The 20,363-nt window shown below is 35.2% G+C and overlaps 1 protein-coding gene and 1 non-coding gene across 5 annotated transcripts in view; one reads left to right on the top strand and one right to left on the bottom strand.

Annotated features, from left to right (window-relative positions):
• VPS13B (vacuolar protein sorting 13 homolog B) overlaps positions 1 to 20,363 on the bottom strand; it is a 595,475-nt gene that overhangs the window by 450,265 nt on the left and 124,847 nt on the right. The window lies entirely within an intron of this gene.
• Positions 14,487 to 14,620, top strand: LOC121151396. Its single transcript, XR_005883158.1, has one exon. It is a non-coding gene; the product is annotated as a U4 spliceosomal RNA (small nuclear RNA).

Below are 20,363 nucleotides of genomic sequence, written 5' to 3'. Positions count from 1 at the left end.
GCAAAGCAGATGAAGATATTTCTCCCTTTCTCCTTAACTTTGTCTTTCAAATAAATAAAGAAAATTTTAAAAGTAAAGAAAATGGTGAGGTACACCGAACACTATAGGCACAGTGTTTAACCCATGAACCTGGGAAAGGGCCAGGAGCACAGGAAGGATTACAGTGTCCTCTGGAAGTGCACACTGTGGGCAGGCACAAATGAGGAAAATGCTGAAACAAAGCTGAAAATGGGGTACAATAAAAAATTTTATAATGAATTTGGCCAATCACAGGATAAAAACCTGACTACCCCAAATTGCACACTGCACTCAGGTAACAAATATTTCATAATTCCATATTCCAATGATAAATACCAATGTCCAAAAATAGTCTTCACTTTTTTCCAATATAACCAACAGCTTATATTCAGTAGTGATTCAATTTCCACTTCTTAGTGACAACATATTTGTATGGCCTATTTCCTTCTTACTAAAGTATCTCCTTGCCTCAGGTTTACACTGTACTAGTCACTTGCCCTACCATTTTCACAAAATGCCTTTGCTATTACCCTTACATCAGTAAAATACTGTGTGATTGTCATGTTAATTTAGAGCTATAGTCCACTTTTTCATAGTGATTTGTGAAATTATTTCCAAAGAATGAAAAAAGCATCTGTGAAAGAAAACACCAAAAATCTAAGGAAGAAAAATACTATCAGGTATTTCACTTACTTCAAAAGTTAGTTAATGTTTGAGAATATTTGAAACTACTCTGTCTAGGTCAGCTGACACTGCAATAAGAAATAAGAAATTCAAGAATACTGAACATACACTTAAGAAATAGTTTTTCTTTATACTCTATTGTTCCTAGTCTTCAAAGAAATGGAAACTATTTTACAAGATAAGACAAGATTATCATTATTAACCATAGAGGGAAAAATACTTCTAATTCATCTGCTCTTTGCTTTAGCAAATCTCATTAAATGACTACATGGTAAAACCATTACAGACCCATCTCAAAAGTCCCTATAAAAACATTTTAGGAAATCCATTGAATTTATATCAACAGAACTACTATATGGTAGACCTATCATTAAAGCAAAATCCATGTGAACTATCTTCCAGATTTTAGTTTAATACCTATGATATGTCTGGAAATGAAAGTGGATAAAATGCTAGTGCTTTGAATCCTTAGTCAGTACACTGTGGTTCACCATAAGTGAGCTGAACATATCACACCACAATTAAACTGGTTCTGTAATAAAATGTATACATTATTGCTTGTTTAATACACACTTGCTTTTAAATCTGAATAACTACCTGTCTAGAGTCAGTGTTGTGGCCCAGTAGGTAAAGCCAAAGCCTACATCAACAGCACACTGTATGCACACAGACTAGAATCTCAGCTGCTCCATTTCTGATCCAGCTCCCTGCTTAGTGTGCCTGGGAAAGCAGCAGAAGACAGCCCAGTCACCAGAACCAGGCTGGACTGCAACACTCATTTGTTCCAGTGGAAGTCAGGGCTGAAAACAGAACCAACCCAGCAATTGCAATGGGTAATAGTCTTACCCATAAAAAATTGATTAATTAATTAATTTTAAAAAAAAAGACAGCCCAGTCACCCAGTCTCTGCGCCCCTGCATCCACATGGGAGAACTGAAAGAAGCTCCAGACTCCTAACTTTGGAATGAGACAGCTCCTGTCATGACCATTTGGGCAATAAGCCACACATGAAAGATCTTGTGTCTCTCCCTTTCCCTTTGTAACTTTGCTTTTCAAATAAAGTTTTGACAAGTAGAACTATAGTAAACAATGCTATATTGCATTTATTGCTTATGATATCAGTAAGTGGTTATAACTGGTTTCTTTCATCACAAAACTGGTTTTGTTCTTTATCACACTGTCTCACAATAAATGGTAATGGTAACTGTTTTATCAAAGAACTGAGAATAAGTATTACATACATTGATCTAAAGGATAAAATATGTGAATGGTAGTCTTTTGTATATATTACATTGTAAAGTAGCTTTTTACGAAGGGCTGATTTAAAGAAATACATAAATCACTTAAATACAAAATATTTGGCAATGGTTCTGATGATGCACATCAAAACTTAAAGGAATCCTTCAAATCCATGCATAATATTCAGTCTTCTAAACTAGCTTTAGAAAATATGTAGGCTGAAAACACAGGCAAATACTTCCCACAAAACTTATCCAACTTTGTTCATAATTTGAGCAAATTAATAAATTTTAGGTACACAGCAGAAAAAAGTATAGCTTTTCATCTTTTTATGTCATTAAAAATATGAGACATCATTCATTTTTGGCAAAACGCAAATGTCATTAGAGAGTGCATCTCAGAAACAAAGGATAAACTATAAAATCTGAAAGTAATTTGCATTGTAAATTTCTGTTTGGCATATATCAAAAGTTTAATTTTTGAAGGCAGACAGCCAGAGATTTCCTGTCTCTTGATTTACTCCCTAAAAGCCTACATTGCCTGGGGTGGGCCAGAATGAGCTCAGGACTCCCACATGGATGGCAGGAATTAACTACCTAAACTACCACCTGTAGCTTCCTAAGGTACAGATTAACAAGAATCCTGAACCAAATTTGGAGCCCAGACTCGAAGCAGTTCACTCAGTGGCTTCCTACCACTACGTCAAACATTGGTCCTCAGAACTGATATTTAAAAGGACGGTATAGTCCACAATTCCTCACCTGTTGTCAGCTACTTTATTTTTTCTATAGTCTATAGCTCATTAAATTTCCAGTATTAAAGCAGGAATCTAGTTTCAACTGAAATATATATCAGAGAATGTTTTGGACTAGTACTGATGATGCTAATACTTCTAGCACATATTTTTTCCTATATAATAATTATTCACTAATCAAAGACAAGTCTAATGTTTCTTATTTATGATGCTGATGTTTCCAACAAACTGAGTTTTCTTCCTCTAGAATAATGATTAACTACAGCACTATACTGAAATTTCTGTAACATATTCTTGCAAAAATGTGTTGTCTTAAGATGGAGTGAGAAAACAGGATATGTTCTAGATATCTCATTCATCCCCAGTACTTTTTTCTTTTCACATTGTTTGTATCTTTTCATTATTTTACTTGAATTATTTTTCTTGAATATTATTAACCACATGAAGTTGTGCTTCTAAAAACATTCTTATTTCTGCATTTAATTCAAGCTAATAAGATGTAAGATTCCCAAACATGAATTTGCTTGGAGACTTGGTGCTAAAATTAAAAAATTACAAAAATGATGCTCATTTTAAAATTTTACTGCTACAACTCTATAAATTATACTAAATGAGGACATAATACAAGCTCAATTATGGTTTATTTTCAGATGTTTGAGAATTTTAACTTAGAAAACTAGAATGATCTTCATAAAATTTTCTAAATGGCAGTCAGTGCTGCAGTGTAGCAAGTCAAGGCACCATGCATGGTGCTGGCATTCCACATAGGCACCTGTTCAAATTCCAACTGCTTAGCTTTCCATCCAGCTACCCGGTGATGTGCCTAGGAGAGGACCCTACATCCACATAGGAGGCTCAAAAGAGGTTTTAGACTGACCCACTTTCACTTGTTGCAGCCATTTAGGTACTAGATCAGCAGATGCAAGATCGACCAATTGATCAATCCATCAATCTGTCTATCTGTACCTCTTCCGTTTCAAATAAATAAATGTTTTGAAACAGTTATCTAAACAATGTTAGTTAATACACTAACAATCTGTTAACATAACTACTGAAATTCTAAAATAATTATTTTTATACGTGAAATTAACTTTTACAATCTTGTTATAGTATTCATATTTTAACCCACTGACAGAACACTAATACATAAAACCAAAAGGAAATCTTCACTCTCAGGTTACATTCATAGTACTTACTTCTCAAAATGAAAATTGACATATAAAAATAAATCCAAGTGAATATACATCGTCCATAAGTTGCATTGTTAGTTTGTTATATATGATGTTATTTTTCATTTTCACATACAAATGCTTGAGTGCTGGAAATGATACTTAAGTAATTTTCTGCTATTAAAACTGCTAAAGCCAGAGTTGATGGCAAAAAGCAAACTATTTGAAGACTCAAGCTGAACCTATAGTTCAGTAGTTCTCTAATAGCAACACTAAAAATTACAATTAGCAATGTAACAACTTTCATTTACACTGCAGTCTAAGCGTCCTAGACACTCTATGTTATTTTGTCTATTTCTCACTATACAGGCCTATAAAGCAGGTGCTGTTTGTGTTTCCTATTCTATAGAGAAAGAAAGAAAGATTTGGAAAGGTAAAAGGACTTTCTAAATCACATGGCTAAAGTAGTGTCCCTTAAATTCAGAGAAGATGCTTCTAAAAACTGGAATCTAATTTTCAGTGAATGTAAGTGTTAAACAGAGTCAGACTTAATATCAGTCTCATCTATGAAAGTCATTAATTTATGGAGATATAGTCCCAAAATTCCCTATGGAAGTACAGTAAAAGAAAAATAAAAGCATATCTGGAAGCTAGCATTGTGTGGGTCCCTACATGAGGAAACCTAGGATCTGTACATTGCATCCTGTATTACAACAGAGAGCTGGATGGATCCAAATGAGGCATAGTTAAAACTCACTACACATTCACATGAGTTTAAAACACCCAAATAAAACTCCTACACAGATGTTTGGTTTTTTTTCAGACCTATGACTAGGAAAACAAAAAAACACCACAACCCAGGTTCTATATACTCAATGAAAAATTAGTCATTATGGCTTTCAAAACTGAGTAATAATCACAAAAGAGCAAAATAAGTGAGTAATGAATTACTAAAGGAATATGAGCAATAAGTGAAATAAACCTTACATATACATATGTACATGCAGACTGTGTATTTTACAGGATTTATATCAAGGTCATTAACTTAAAAATATTCTCCAAGTATGCAGTATGTCATATGTTACAAGTCAAGACCATATCTGTATAATGACTATCTAATGTAAATACTTGAAGCAGGATTCAACTTTCTAAATTGTAACTCAAACTGGACCACCTCTTTGGTTAAAATGCTCCACTAAATTTCCAGTGCATTCTGCTGTTCCTTTATGCAAGCCTCTTTCTGATTACAGGTACCTTTATACATGATTTTCCTTTTCTTTAAAACATTCTTCCTCCCTACCTCTGCCCTACAGAAGAGGGTGGGTTTACTTTGTTAACATATGCCTCAAAGCATAAATAACTAATTCTAAGTAGCAATAAGTGTAAGAATGAGCAACATCTCCCCTATGTTCTATTTTTTCTCTGGTCTTGCTGCAGATACACAGATGCCATCCTTAGACCACATCTTAAAAAAATACATTGTCAAGCCACAAGTCACATGATTAGCTGACAGCCTCTGGCTTAGTCTGTCCCAGTTTTCCTCTTGGAGGAGAAAAGAGCCAATTGCCCATCAGTGATGGTAGAAGGTTCCTGACATTTCCATCCACTAAAGGTGTATGCATAACCTGTGTCGCAAAGGTCCTTGATCAGATCACTGTGACTTTTTCAAATCAGCCTGACAAAATGATGACTCTTCCTGACCATTCCAGTTTCTATAACTCTTCCGATTTCTATCTTACTACTCTAATCCCATCTCTATCCTACTTTCTGAAGAACACACCACTTTTCCCACTGGTCCTAGCGGTTAACACTATGGGTGAAACATCTACATCCCATATCAGAGTGCACCGATTCAAGTCCTTCTGCTTGTGTGCACTCTGTGCTGATGGGGCTATTGGCTAGGTTCTGGTCCCTTTCATGGAAAACCTTGCTTCAGTTTCAAGTTCCTTGTTGTAGGTTTGCCCAGTTCTCGCCATTACAGGCATTTGAGGAACAAACCAGGATTCTAGCTCTTGGTCTGTCTCTCAAATAATTAAATAAATCATATTTTTAAAAAATAAGTCATTGAATATACAAATAAAATGGTTATTTTTAATAGTTCAGACGATTTCTTTTTCTTACATCAAGCATCTGATGGAAGAATAACCCTCATGTTCATCTTGACATTAATTCACACATTCACACACTCCTAACTACAAAATGTCAACTCTTCTATTAAACCATCAAATATAATCACCTCCTCTTTTTCTGTGATTTCCTTTTCATCAACTACCAGTACTTAGCATACTTTGACAGTTATATATTTAGCTGCTTTAACTTACACTTGCCTCACATTGATAAGCTTGGTGCTTTAAAGAACCCCCGGAACAAGACCAAATTTTTAAATGATGTATTTTCATCTATTTGAAAAACAGTAACAGCAAGCGGGAGAGGATGGGGAGAGGAGGAAAAGGAAATTTGAACGGTGGTAATGCAACAAGGTGGAAGAATCCACCATGGGTGGGGGGCAGGTTTTGGGGAGGGGAAGGGAGGAGGGAATGCCAGTGCTTATAAAACTGTGTCACATAATGCAATGTAATCAATAAAAAAAAAAGAGGAAAAAAAAAAAGAAAAAATGAAACTAAAAACAAAAACAAACAAACAAACAAAAAAAGAGATCCATCCATCTTTCAGCTGCCACTCTCCCAAATGCATGTAAATCAGAGCAGGATCAAGCCAAAGCCAGGGGTCCAGAATTCCATCTAGGTCTCCAACATGAAAGACAGAAATCCAGGTAATTCAATCATTGACCTCTGCCTCCCTGGGTGCTTATCAGTAGGAAACTAGATGAGAAATAAGGGCACTATTTGAACACAACACTCCAATGTGGGATGCAGACATCCAGGGAACCAACTTAACTGTTGTGCCACAATATTTGCCCCTATAAAGTTCTTGATAAAGAAAAGTAATTAAAACAAGACTGGTTTCCTTAAAAGCATATGTACTTAACACACAAACCTGAGACTAAGTAATTGTGGCCAGCAGTTTTAGTCCCAAATATGTATCTTCTAAAAATACAATATTTTTCTTAATGAATACATTTTTCTTAAGACACATTTATTAATGTTAAAATTAAAAGTTTCTGGGCAGTATTAAAGTCTATTCACTTTAAGTTACTTCCTCATAAAATAACAGGTTAATTAGCAAGGAAAAGTAAAATGCTGGTTTTACAATTCATTAAATTTCTTTTCAATTTGATTTAACCTCAATTTTTAATTGCACCCTCCTTGGATAAAAATCAGGCTAAATGTGCCTAGTACATGAGTATAGAATAAAACTAAACCACGAAAAGCATTAACAAAAGAAACGTCTAACAGAAAAGCATTTATGATAAAACTTTAATTCTAAATATTATTTAACATCAATAGTTAAGCTATATTATTTGTTTTCATTCAACAAGTTAAAATGGGGTAGGCAGCTTTACTCCTCCACCCAGTAATCATAGAATAGGTGAATAATTTAAAAATTCAAGTATTTTAAAAGAAGGCTAAACCTCCCATAGGAAATAAAAGTGGAAATGAGTCCAATGGAGAAAAATGGTTGGGTTCTACACCCTCAAAATTGCCTACAGCAATGCATCAAAAAATAAAATAAAATAAGCCCCTTGAGTCTCAGTCGGCAGCATAGTGTTACAACTTAAGCATTGGGTCATCAGTGGCAATGGAAGGCTGATTAAGGACTGAGGTAATGTTTTTACTTATTCAGTAAGGAACTGTGTAACAGTACTGCCAACAGCACAAAGAGGTCTTGTGTGGCTATCCTGCAGAAGTAATACTCTAACCTACATTTAATACTAAAATATGAAGTGTACTGCAATAGTGCAAGTGAATATCAACTATTATAAATACTAATAGGTCAACTCTTAAAAAAAAAAAAAAAGCTTTATCCAGCAATTAAATTATTCAACCAAAAACCACCAATATTAATTAATAAAAACTAGTCCAGACAACCTTCCACTAAAGGGTAAAACCAAAGCTATCATGTTAACATAGAAAAAGAAAATTTTTCAGCGATTAAGCTGCTCTCAAATATAAATAATAAACCTTTTAAATTTATGGCACTGATAGGTTAAGGATACATTAATTCTTCATATTTAACAGGTAGCTCCAATTAGTATTATCAACACTTAAAATTATATTATGCATATGACTATTCACAATGCTTGAGGAAACATTTTTTTTTACATGAACCAAGCAAAGAATCAGGGATCTGACTCTCACTTTGGGAAGATCAAGAGAATGTATCAAGAACACGAATCACAAAACCAAAACCAATAAAGGACCGAAAGATTATTCCAGCACCGACTAGAAACAAAGGCATGAAAACAGAGAAGCAGCACGCAGCCAAGAAGCTTGAAAAGGAGAAAATAAACAAATGTCATGCCCTGCAAGATGAGAAAGGTAAAGATAATCACAAGGCTTCATTTTGCACAAGGATGACACTATTCGCTACAATTATGGAATAACAGATTTCATCGTAATACACTGAGTTGTAGATATTTCGGCAAATCCAAGCGAATTTGTCACTGTTAATAAACTGCTCTGAACTAGAGAATTAAATAACACATTGTCATTTCACAGATGTTAGATGAAGCCAAATAGCACAAGTTAATTACTCAAACTTCTTCCTTCAAAGTCAAGGATAAAAGACAAATGGAAAGATCCCATCTATGAAGACAACAGTGCTATGTATGTCAAATCTGGAATCAAGGAAAAAATATAATTACAAAGCATACACTAGACTCAGAATCAAAGCCAAGTGGAGTGGCAACATGTATATCATTCTAAGTCATTTCTCTGTGACAAAAAAAGAAAAATATAATGAGGAGGAACTCAGAATCTAAAACACTTTCCTCTCTATACTTTCCAAAGAGTGGCATGTAACCACCAAAAAGAAATTTTAAAACAAAATGTTATGAAAAGAAAACCATAACATAAAATGATATATACATAATAAATTAAAACCATGTAAAATTTTATATATAAGGACATGGGTTAGAAGGGCATATAGAAAATGAAAAACAGTTGTGTTACTTCTATTTTTCCTTTAATGTTTTCCTATGCTTTTATAATCTAAAATGAGTAAAAAGCAAAGTAATCACTCCATACATCTCTTCACTAAAACCCACCATAATATTAAACTAAATAATTAGCTAAAGATAGCCTTATGACTAACAACTTAATGGAAAATATACCAGTGATTTAATCCTGATTTTTCTAATAATCATCTCATGCAGTTCTAAAACAGGCATTCCTAAAAGTGATCTGGTTATTTCCAAACATCTCAGTACTAGAAGACTTCCATGTCTCATTAAACTTGGAAAATATGAGGTAAATGACATATTAACATGAACAATCATAAAATGCTTAGAAAGTAAAAGGTTCATTTAATGAAAAAAACTTAGAAATGTTTCCATATGTTTCTATGAAGTATTCTTTTCCCACTAAATGAACACATTCAAGATTTTATTTCTGGCTTTGTTTCAGAAGAAAACCCATCTGCATACTACAGCACTTACAAGTACATCTCAGTCATGCAATAGTTATGTCACAGCTCATATATCAAATAAAAATCACATGCAAGCCCACACAACCTCACAGACCCAAAGTCTTCCTTTCTATTAAGAGTATTCCTAAGAGAACACTCACTGTACCTCACTGCTTATGTCACATGACTTTTGTTAGGAAGTTAAATCTTTAAACTAAAACATCAAACAGTTTGAAACATAGTTGTGAATGACCTAAAAACTAACTTTCACTATTTATAAACTATGACTATTTCCGTTTCACAGCAGCAGGTGCAGAGTGGTGAGAAAACCATCACTATACCTCACTGAACCGTTATTTTTTTTCTTTTAAAGATTTATTTATTTTTGCTTGAAAGGCTGATTTTACAAAGTGAAAGACAGAGCGAGCCTCCATCTACTGGTTCACAAATGGCAGCAATAACTGGAGTTGGGGAGATCCAAAGCTGGGAGACTTTATTCTGGGTCTCCCACATGAGTGAATGGGCCCAAAGACTTGAACCAGCTAAATTGGAAGCAAAACAGCCACAACATGAACTGGTGCCTAGTCAGGACTAGCACCACAGGTGAAGGCTTAGCCTATTATGCTGTGATGCTGGCTCCATGGTGTTTTTTAAATGAAGCATCTCATTATTCCTGTTATGAAATAATATTTGTTTTATAGTTAGAATAATTTGTTGGATTTCAAATTTTTTTGAAAGTCAAGACACAGAAATATAATCTTCCTACCACTGGCAGTACACCTCTCATCCATTTCACATACACATATGCATTTTAGATTTAAAATATTTTATTATCTAGAACAGTTTTTACAAAAACATACATATATTTTCAGACCAAGTTTAATTTACTGCTGTATCCTGCTGTCTTTTCAACTATTGATTTACTTAAAGCAAATAACCCATAATGCATGGTAGCTAAGAAACTAGGCACTATCACAGCACACAAACTGATACCCCACCCAGCTCTCTGAGTAACTAGAACTACAAATACCTCAGCTCTTACATCTATTAGATTCACAACCAGGGACAAGATTCTTTTCATCTGGGTGCTCTGCTTTTTTCAGTTTGCTATTTGTACAATGAGAACAATACCTTCTACTGAAAACTGTTAGTGGAATAAATGATTCAGTATACATCCCTTAGAAAGATGGCCACTACATCATCACTCAGTAATTAGGCATTAGGGTTTTGGGCACAGTAGGTACCTACGGCAACACTGGCTGTCAGACAACTGCTTTGAGTTCTTATTGCTTTCCCCAGTCAACTACCTGCTGATGCACCTGGGCAATCTGAAGATGATGGCCATATAGTCGGGATCCCACTACTCATGTGGGAAATCCAGAAGCTGTTTTATGCTCCTGGCTTTAAAAATACCAAGCCCCAGCTGCTTACAAGCCATTTGGGGAGTGAAGGAGTAGAAGGAAAACTGAACTCAAACTCTCCTGAGCTCACATTTGTGCTTTTGACTCTGTAACTCCTGCAATCACTCACCTTGTCAAATAAATAAACCTTTAAAAAAACAACAATTAATATTACAGTGTGTTGTTCGGGGATTCCCAAATCCATTTCAGTCTGCTTGTTCAAGAACCAGCTACTAGCTTCCTAAACAACTTACTGCTAATGAATGCTAGGTAGAAGCAGATGATGGTTTAAGGCTTGGGCCCCTCCTGCTATCCATATGGGAAAGCTGGATGGAATTCTAGCTTCCTGACTTTTTCTTACTCAGGCCCTCCTTGCTGTAAACTAGTACATGGAAGATCTTTATGTATGTCTGTCGTTCTCATGATTGCACATGCACACTCTCTCTCTACATATTTACTTGTTCGTTCTGGAAAGCTGAATTACAAAGAAAGGGGAAGACATCTTCCGTCCTCAGTTCTGGGACAAAGTACTAAATCAGGAGCCATAAACTTCTTCCAGGTTTCCCACATTGGTGGTAGAAGCCCAAGTGTTTGGGTCATCTCCTGTTTTCCCAGTTGCATTAGCAGGAAGATAGATCTGCTGTGCAGCACTCAGGTATTGAACTGCTTAACACAACATTGCTCCAATCACTCCGCTTTTCAAGGGAAAAAAAAAAGTGAATTGCCAGATGACAAAATGTGTTAGTCTTGACAATACTTATAAACCAGTGTTTCACTGATGAAAATATTTTGATACTTCTTTCCCACAACTGCGTTGAAGCTTGACACCAAAGTGCCACAAGATGACAAATCTAAACAACCAGAGTATTTGAAAAACAAACAACAAAAAAGCAACACTCACAGTAAAGAGCATTGAAAATAAGTGACCCTAAAATCCAACACAAAGAACCATTCCAGAATCATAAGCCAACAAAATTTTGTTCATTATAAACTATCCAGTTAGTGGTATTTGCTACAGCAGCACAAAATAGACGGAGATTAATACATCCCGTGAAGAGAAACACTGAACCCCTCCTCCATCAGCTGAAGCAAAACTGCAGGCTTAATAGGCCATTTCATACCTCAAAGTTCCCCCAAGACTCCCGGTCTAATTCACTGATCATTTCACTGAACAGGAAAAAATGGTGTCTACAGTGCCACTGCAGTGATATTAATTTCGGCCATTTAGGCACATAAAGTAGTGGCAGAACTCAAGGCTCTTCGCATAATTTTGGCCCACAACACTCTTGATGGATTGCATTAGACAAAACTGACCCTTGCATTGGTCTAGCTATTTACTCTGTCACTACAGACTCGGCGTGATAGTGTAGCGTTTAAGTCCTCTCCTTGAATGCACTGGGATCCCATTTGGGTGCAGGTTCTAATTTTGGCAGCCCCGCTTCCCATCCAGCTCTCTGCTTGTGACCTGGAAAAGCAGTTGAGGACGTCCCACAACCTTGGGACCCTGCACCGGAGTGGGAGACCCGGAAGAGCTCGTGGCTCCTGGCTTCAAATTGGCTTAGCTCCAGCCGTTGCGGCCGCTTGGGGAGTGAACCATCAGACAGAAGATCTTTCTTTCTCTCCTCCTCTCTGTATGTCTGCCTTTCCAATAAAAATAAAATCTTTTTAAAAAATTAAAAAAAGAAAAACTACAGAGTGGCAGATCTAAAGACCACATCTTAGGAGTTTCAAGTTACAGAAAAACATTACAGCCAGTCAAATCATCTGGTTACTCATCCCAATGCCTTTACGGGAGTCTATTCTCTGATGAGACCAATTGGAATGAAGCTGCTAAATGATGCTGTTCCAGAAGAACTGATTAGTTACCACCTCTGTCTAGATCCACAATGTGTCAGACCTGAAATCACATCCACTATCCTAAACATGCAGCAAAAGTGTATAGAAAAGAAACTGCTTTTACCAATACAGAATTGAGGCTACAAAAAATAACCAGGTAATGTCATGCAACTGAAGGCTACAAGCATCAGGCTCTGCCATCTCATCTCTTTCCAGCAACTCTTGGCAAACTGACTACATTAGACTAATTCCCACATCCAACTCCTCCACCCTCCCCACCCCCAGTCATTCTTACCTGCAAACTCTCATCACATGATCACAGCTATCAAAATAAAGCTGTCAAATAATTTTGGTTTTCAAGATCAGTAATCAAATGATGCTAGTGCATGTTTCAGCATGATGAGCATACAGCTACAGCTCAAAGGTTCCAATACTGGATAGGCACCCATGCTCCCTGTCAGGCATCTGATATTGTTAAACACTAGCTAAAAGACAAACCCACAGAGATGTATGACTACCCCTCTCACTTTCTGTTGGTCCATAGAACTCAATAAAATTGTATGATCACTAAACGCAGTTCATCATGTTTTGGTCATCTCCAGAATAATGATCAGTAACAAGCAAACCAAAAAAAAAAAAAAATTACAAAGACCAAGAGTAATAAGATAATATGTTAGATAATAAACATAAGGCACTATAAGCAACATATAACCATATAATCTCTGCCACATTTTTTATTTTTCAAAACTTAAAAAAAATAACAACTTGTAGATCATACAGCAACAGACTAAAAAGCCTTGCATGCTTGTCTGTCGGCTCCTGGTATAAATTTTATGCTGGAACCTCAAGAGTTCACTCAGCAGTCTTGATTATGATATAGCCCACTTCCTACCTAAGAGCAATTTCAAATAAGATTGATGAACAGATTTGCCCAGTAGCATCCCAGCCAAAGAAAACCTATGAAACTGAAAATTATTTGCAGTCAAGCTATCAAGAGGCTCAAAATTACATTGTTATAGTCATGAATTATGAGACAGGAAACATTTTAAGCAAAGGGCCAAAGAATAAATGTTTTAACTCTGTGAGCCTTCACATCTCCCTTATAATTACTCAACTCCATCACTGTAAATTTAACAGAAAATGAGGAAACAAATGAGTATCACCAGATAAAGCCAAAGCAAGCTAAGCAGCTTTTATTTTCATTTTTGCGGTGTTGGCTGCCTGGTTGCTTGGAAGGTAGGTAAAAACTTTTATCCTGGAGGGATCAGAACAAAACATGGGAGTCAGTCAACTCACGTATATTTTATAATAAGTTATAGTTAGTGAGGTTCATACATTGCATGCCTATTGCTCTTTTGTATTGAGCAACACTCTGTTACCAAGAATGAAACATATAACATTAACATGTAATATGGCAGAGAACAAACTAAAATCTAGGCATTCTCAGTTTGCATCTAATCAAAATTATTCAATTCCTTCTATATAAGAAACCACGTGGGTAACTCACATAGCCAGAGATCTGAAAGCAACTTATCTTGCTGAGTCCTCTGAATGCCATTCTTAAGCACTACCATAATGAGATATGGGCATTAAGATTCAAACATGTTGTATCCTGATCATATTACTTAATGCCTCCTCCTGAGTCTCTGGTTCCTTATCTGAACAAAGAGAATCAGAATGAAATCTAACAAAAGGCCAATTCCAAGGATTATGTGAGTTGATGATTACTGGCCACAAAGAACAATGTCAGATCAAAAAACTCATTTTATGTTTTAATAATTACCCTTATTTTCATGAACGTTACCAGAATAGCCAAAAAATAAACTGGCAAGTGGACCCACATACTTATTTAATCATGTGAGCTTTGTGCAGTGGCAGTATTGTAGCCAATGAGGTTTATCCGAGGTGCAATTATTGCTAATTGAAAACCTATTTGATCACATGAATAATAAAATGATTTGAGTTTCTGTCAATAATCCACCAAAGTAATATTAAAGACAAACTAGACTACCAGTTTTCAGTTACATTTTTTCCTGCTAACAGATGAAATTTAAACCACAGAAATATATTTATAAGCTATCCACGTACATTTTCATAGCCAAGTTAAATTACTAAACACACACAAAACAAAGTCACAACATTTCGTTAGTCCAAATATACCCAAAATATCCTTTAATGATTTAAGAATCTAAGGGACAGGCATTTGGCACAGCAGTTAAGATATCACTAGGTTGCACAGGATCCCACGTAGCATCAAGTCACTGATTTGTGGCCCAGCTGCTCTCCTTCCTATCCAGCTCCCTATTAATGCTCCTGAGAAGGCAGAGGAAGAGGTGTCAAAGTAACAGTACCCCTACCTCACATGTGAAAGACCAAGACAGAGTCCCAGGCTCTGGGCCTAGACCAGCTCAAGCCCTGATGACCATTTGGAGAGTGAAACTGCAGATGGGAAGATCAAGTTCACTCTTTTATTCCAGTAACATTTATTGGACTTTTTTTGCAGACCATAATCAATATGATATTTAGCCTTCCAAATACAAAGCACTTAGGTCTTAGTTGATGAATTAGTATGTGGCCAAGCTTTAAAATATGTGTCAGGAAAAACTGCTCTCTTAAAAATATCGATTTTACTTTAACATTGACATTAAAATTGTATGTAAGTATGTAACAGAATCTGATGTTTTGAAATATGTACATGATAAAGTGACTGAAGTAAGCTAAATGGCATGTAGTCATATATGCTTTTTTGATGTGGGCACTTGAGATCACTCGGCCATTTTCAAGTATATGATACACTGTCATTATCTGCAGCCACTGTGTTGTACAATAGATCTTTTTTTTAAATTACATTGCATTATGTGACACAATTTTATAGGCACTGGGATTCCCCCACCCCTGCCCAAACACTCCCCGCATGGTGGATTCCACTCTCCCCTCACTCCAAACAAATAAATCTTCTAAGGAAGTAAGCAGTTATCATTACATAACATTTTTAAAGAACTATATACAAAACACTCAATGTAGTACCCCTAAGCTTGCTATCCTTAGAAAGGCTTACTTAGGAAAGTGGTCCCCAAATGGTGGCATCAAAGAACCAAACCTGCATCCATTCTCTGATAAACTGGTTTACTACTGGTTTACTATGACAGTATTGCTATTTCAATTCTGAAACCAAAAAAAAAACAAAAACAAAAAAAAAACCCAGCAGGAAAGCAGATGATGGGCCTACGAAGAGTTTGCAATTTCAATCCATTCCAGTCAAAGTGTGTTTATTTGACCAGCCCTGAATAAAAACTTGGGCAGTAAACAGGTTGCATGAGTAAGAGTGTACACATTATTTTTCATTACTGGAAAGAAAAGGCAAATATTCAAATACAACCCCTCACAAGAGACAGAGGACATTAATGGAAATATGCATGATTTCTCCAGATGTTCTGTCTAGTTCTCTTAGGATCCAGCAGTATATCCTTACTGTGTTGTTCTGATAAATTTCAGTCATAAGCATTATGGTATGTTTAGTCTTATGGGTCTAATAATTAAGTGAATTGAAACACTACATGGAAACCACAGGAATAAAATAGGCACCAAATACAAAGTATAAGATTATGACTACTTATAGACAAAAAATATTAGGGTTGGAGAGGGGAGGTCCAAATGATGATTGTTATTGAGTTTGTGGGCCATATGGTGGTTTTTTGTAATTCTCATTTTACATTTTTGTAGGTATAGAGTTTCTCTTTTTTTTTTTCCTTTCCTACCTCTCCTCCCCACTGTCCCCTGTGTTTTACAATTACAGTCCTTCAACTGTAGCCTCAACTCCAGCACTTTACTCTTTATGTGTGTCATGCTACTGTAGGTATAAGCACTGGTAGAGTTTAGTATTTCGTTAAGGTATTATCACAGCTACTCAACTCTACCATTTATTACAGAACAAAAGCAGTCAGACAACATTTAGAAGAATCACCACAGTTGTACTACTATAAAATTTTATTACGAAGTAGAAGGTTACATTTACCAACCACTAATCTCAAGAATGTGATCAAATGCAAAACTGATATGAGTGGGTAGATCGTACACTCATTCAGTCAAAAAGGTGGAAAAAAGGTCCAATTGATAATCCAGCAGGAAAATGTAATGCAATCCGCAGTCTTTAAAAATTAAAGTGGGCAATCAGCAAGTACAATCTTGCATAAAAGGTCTGCTAGTAGCTAAATTAAGGCAGGGGTGGGGGTGGGCAGCAGGGAGCAGGTACTAGGTTCAGTGGACTAAGAATGCACTGTCAAGTCCCCAAAATCCATGAGAGTCTAAAAAGGAAAAATTCATCATCTTGGTTTTTGAGGAGCTAGGATATCAGAGAATATGTCCCAGGTGATTAAATAAGTATTAAGGCTTACAAATTCAGGTAAAATCATAATCAATGAAGATGAGTACATAGTGAAAGCAGGATTCACTGTAAAGTTGAAAAGATGCTTCCATGTCTATATGACTATCAAGTATCTCATTGTAAATCACCCCCAGGTCCACCACATAACAGATCCCCAAACCTGCAGCACAGCTGAAAGAAACAGGCAGGGAAGAGTGATGTGGGTATTGGGTAACAAGCAAAGACTCTCAGAGAAAGAATTACTGAAATGTGATCACTTTTGTGGAAAACAATCTAATAAGTAAGTCAAGTCAAGCAGGGAAGACATTTTTAGCCATTTTACTAAACAGTTTTGCTTTCCAATTTAAAAACAATGTTAGCCAATGGCACATAAAATTCTAGTGCTCTTTTCTCACATTCAATTAAACAAAAAATAAACTTGCTTTGCATAACTAAAAAATCAGATTTTGTCAAAAAATTTCATTCTTCACTTCCCCCCCCGCCCCAAATGAAGTGAATATTGTATTTGCCAATTAAAACCGATGATGTTTTAACTGGGTATTTGGAATAAATTTTAATCTAATTATTCAAAGTCACAAAGAAGTATCTAATGATATGTAGTGTTTGCAGAAAATACTAAGGCTAATTCTAGGTTCCTATAAAAATATTGGGTTTTTCCATCTCCTGACTATACCCTACCCAAGGAGTCCACCAAGACAACTGAACTTCTGTAACATGCAGGAATAGCAAACACAGAATATAAAATTACAATGATGATTATGTAATTTTAATTAGTGAAGAGTATCAGATAGGTGGAAGGGCAAGGGCTCTGCCACTATGACACTGAAACACAGACCAATGTAAACTGTTTTGGCAATCGGCACAAAGGAAATCCAGTGACAGGTTTATGGTTGGCAAATGCCTCTGAATCAGTTTTGGGAGTATGATGAAAATAAGCAACTTCTTTGACAGGCCCTAAGGTAAGGTGTTTTCTCTGTTCTGAAGTCTTATACTACACCAAGATAAATACACACTTCCAGGCTACACTAGTTACCATTCCCCTCCTGTTAACAGGAATTCTTGCATTTCTCGCCTTTCAGTATAATTGTATGCTAATCACCTTCTCATTTGCTGTCACATTAGCCTCATACATCATTAGCAATAGAGCAAGTTCCTGTTTCCACACCTCAGCTAGGATACCATTTCAACAAGCACAACTGTTTATTATTTAAATTATAAACTAAACCTGTTGTGACAAACTGTAAAGCAACAACTGATAAAAATCAGCACAAAACATTTCAGGGACTCTGTATAATTCAACAGAAGTGTTAACTATATCCTAATCTTATACTTGTAATACAGAATATTAGTTTGAAATGTAAGTACACAGTGCTACAGGACATTTTAAAAATGTACTAAAATCCAGAGCTCCAACTTATCATTACTTTCTACCACTATGTAGGCTTACAAGATATTTTATAGCTTTCAAACCTATAAAACACTGTTCAAGTTTTCTACTTTAAAGTGAAAATATAGAAGAGCATTTAAAATTACTTCAGTGTTAGATTTTCTGTGGAATTAAGGCACTACTTTAAAAATATAAATTAAGAAGCTAGTTTATTATGAAATTTGTCATACTACATCTTGTAATAATTTAATCAGTGTTCCATGAACAACTGAAATGAATTCTTAAAATCTCTATATTAATCCTTCCATAATAAAAAGACCCAGTGAAATCAACATAGTATTTCACCTTATATACAATAAAAAGATACATAATTAGAAAAATGAAAGTATTTTTGAAATCTCATGAAAAATGGAAGAGTATGGCACCAAAAAATTTTTGAATCTATGCATAATTCATGGATAATACAAGTTTTTGTTTTATATTTTATTTAGGTATGTAACTTCAAAAAATCTAATAGAATTGAGAAGCCTGGCATTAATGGAACTTTGCAATCAAAACTGTTTTAAATCAAGAATTTTAATCATTTCCAATACTAGTTTTATTTCACTATGAACAAATATTTCAACATAATTTTAATTTTAGTTTTACTTAGAATTTATTTTCAAGTATGCATATTTATATACACACACCTGTATGAATTTCTTAGAGATGCCAGCATTAAAAATCACACCTTAAAAATCAGCATTATACACCAGTCAGGAGCAACAGATAGCAATTTAGATTCTAATCAAAGTGACTTAACTCACCAGCCATTTTTCATGAGTCAAAAAAAAAAAAAAGCTGCTTCCAAAACAGGTATCCGCTTCTGACAGATGCTTTTGTTTACTGGATTTGTCTGATTCAAATTTAAATATCAAGAAGTCTTATAGACAATTCTTAGTGCCAATCACACTGAATTTATAGGTTTTGCTTACATCTGACATGAAAATATCTACCAACTCAAAAATATATGCCTTTAGATTATATTTGAGGCATTTTTCAGAAAGAGCGGAATAGTTTGGAAACAGAGTAACAGAAAAAGCATATCACTATCCCTCAATCTTTTTCCTAAGTGGTTAAAGAACTATTCAACAACTCCAAAATCCTTTTTATATGCACACCTGGGAAGAATACCAAACCCAAAACTCTGCTCCGTTACACTGATGTGGTTTCAGACCAGATGTTTAAATGTTACAGTATGTCCATTTTCTTCCCCTCTTCTGAGGCAGAAGTAAAGTAAGAGGAATATTTGACTTCACTCCACAGGAGACCTATTTAATAGTTTGGTGGTTATGTAAGTAAAGGTAGCTTGGCTAAGTCAATGTTGACGACATACAGAACGACATGATCCTAATGAGTTGGAAAATACTGGCTCTCATGAGAATAGACCAGATGCTACTGAGCTAAGAGAGCTACTGTATTATTGAATTTCATTTTTATGAGGTAAAATTTATTATTCAACCATTAAGGTATCCCACATGAAATCTTACATAAAATTGTTTTACAGTTACTTTCTCAAAAGGACATTTCTATTTTAACATTAAGATATCACTTAAGTGAGATATTCAGGTGTCCATTTGATTATCTTTAGCACAGATCTTAAAGTCTGTAAAATATTTCATTGTAAATACCAGATTAAGAGAACTAGAACATCAACAATATGAACTCAGCAGAAAAAAAAAACATAACCAAGTCAGTTTTACAGTGCAAACAAAAGCCACGAGTGACTTTGTATTTTATTGTCCTGCAAAATGACAAAGGTTACAATTTTTATTTTAATACCGTCAGACACATCATTGGAATATTTAATAATATGAATTAATTATACATGTTTAGTACAAATGTTAATATCCCCTTCATTATCCTTTATATATTTGTAACTAAATCTCTAATACTTGTCATATTTTTACTACATAATTTCTAAGTC

Source organism: Ochotona curzoniae, unplaced genomic scaffold (genome assembly GCF_017591425.1).
Source record: "Ochotona curzoniae isolate NIBS_2020 unplaced genomic scaffold, NIBS_Ocur_1.0 contig_2318, whole genome shotgun sequence".
Taxonomy (NCBI): domain Eukaryota; kingdom Metazoa; phylum Chordata; class Mammalia; order Lagomorpha; family Ochotonidae; genus Ochotona; species Ochotona curzoniae.
Note: the sequence above shows the minus strand (reverse complement) of the source record. Positions and strands in the feature narration are given on the sequence as shown.